Source organism: Capsella rubella, unplaced genomic scaffold (genome assembly GCF_000375325.1).
Source record: "Capsella rubella cultivar Monte Gargano unplaced genomic scaffold, Caprub1_0 scaffold_247, whole genome shotgun sequence".
Taxonomy (NCBI): Eukaryota; Viridiplantae; Streptophyta; class Magnoliopsida; order Brassicales; family Brassicaceae; genus Capsella; species Capsella rubella.
In genome coordinates, this window is record NW_006238682.1 from 766 (window position 1) to 975 (window position 210).

Sequence of the window (210 nt, forward strand, 5' to 3'; positions counted from 1 at the left end):
GTAACTTCACATGCACAGAAGAAAGAGAACTAATTATAATTTTATTGAGTTCTTACTTTTTGTTTTCAATTCTAACATGTCCACACTTTTAACAAGCCCTTTATCAAATTTAATAAAATTTCCTAAAATCTCTCCTTAATAAATCAAATATTTCTCCATTATCTTTATATGATTTTATTTGTTTTTAAAATTATATTATTATATAAAACA